Source organism: Hydra vulgaris, chromosome 02 (assembly GCF_038396675.1).
Source record: "Hydra vulgaris chromosome 02, alternate assembly HydraT2T_AEP".
Lineage (NCBI taxonomy): Eukaryota > Metazoa > Cnidaria > Hydrozoa > Anthoathecata > Hydridae > Hydra > Hydra vulgaris.
This window is the reverse complement of record NC_088921.1, coordinates 17,152,847-17,154,289: the sequence shown is the minus strand read 5'-3', so window position 1 is coordinate 17,154,289 and position 1,443 is coordinate 17,152,847. Positions and strand designations below refer to the sequence as shown.

Here is a 1,443-nt window from a genome sequence, read left to right as displayed (position 1 = left end):
GCATGCACTTAGAAAATAAGTTTTTGCAATAGATTTAAAAAAGTTATCAACATTTCTCTAATATGAGTTATACATCTGATCAACAACCAAGCTTTTAAGAACCATAAATTCAACAATAGCGGTGATAACTACAAAAAAGAACAACTCTAAAATAATGTTTGACTATTCTACTTTTCAAAAAACATACATTTTGATATGAAACTCTACAAAATAACACAAGAAAATACATTCTTACAACACATATGCTTCACTAAAATGGTCGAAGTTTTTGATTACAAAATCGGTGCCGTAAATCGAAGGATACACGCTTACCTACGTTAAGGTCAAATTAGACAAGATTTGCGATATCCTTTTGCGAAACTTCTTAAGATTAAATTCAGTTGTTTGAAAACTAATCGTTAAATACAGGAATGGCTCCCTATTTTGATTGGACGAAAAAAGATTGTTTTCCTTAGTCCGAAAAACAATTTTTTCTCGTTGCCGTATTTAAAAAAAGTTTATGCCTTTGTATGGATATACATATATAATATATGTACAATATAAATGCGATAGAACTCGCTACTAGATTCTAGTATCTAATACGCAATAACGATGGTGAGTTTTAGTACAGTTTTATTTCATTAACGATAATGCAATTTTTCTTCTTCTAAAAGACATAACTTTTGTTTAGGCATCTGCTAGCTTGTCTTCAAACAAGTTAAAGCTTAATCACCTTACGATCAACCATTATAATCGACATAATGCTTGCGAGTCACAGAAACAGTTTATTAAATCTGTTCAAGATTATTCTATCAAAACACGCCAGTCTCCTGTGGATATAACTGATGATGTATTTTCTCTTAAAAGTTTACCACCTAAACATCAGTTAATGAAATGGTCCACTGAACTATCTATGCGCAATAATATTGCGAGTGGAATCCATTATATAGAATGCAATCTAGGAAAGTTCATGTATGAAAGTGTTCAGCATCTAATAGCTCTTCATAGGGTTCAAGAAATGAAGCTAGCAGTTGATCAAGAGTTAACATGGTTTAATTCTCCCAAGTTAGTACCAAAATCAATCAGTATTTTTCCTTCACAAAATTTAATAGAAAAATTCAAAGAAGTGCTTTTTAGAAGGCCAGCTAACAAAGAAATATTAGAATATGTGATGAAACCTAATACTTTAGCTGAGTTATGTTGTTCTAGATGGCTTTCATCAGATCATATGCTGCAAATTTCTAGCATTTTAAACTCTATTCAAGGCCATTCAAAGGTAATTTATTTTAACTTTTTAGGAAATATTGAGCATTATGTATCAAGAATAACTGTTGTCCCTGAAAAGCTGATCTTTATTATAAAGTTGGAGGAAACAATGAGAAAACATTTTCTGGCACAGATTTAAATGCAGGTTGCCACTGGACACTTGCAGTTTATAATAGTATTGAAGGTAATTTTTACTAT

The 1,443-nt window shown here is 30.9% G+C and overlaps 1 long non-coding RNA gene across 1 annotated transcript; it reads left to right on the top strand.

The window, feature by feature from the left end:
• Nucleotides 1–398: 398 nt before the first annotated feature.
• Nucleotides 399–1,057, top strand: LOC136076781 (uncharacterized). The gene is made up of 2 exons (XR_010636574.1): nt 399–594; nt 671–1,057. It is a non-coding gene; the product is annotated as an uncharacterized LOC136076781 (long non-coding RNA).
• Nucleotides 1,058–1,443: the final 386 nt, after the last annotated feature.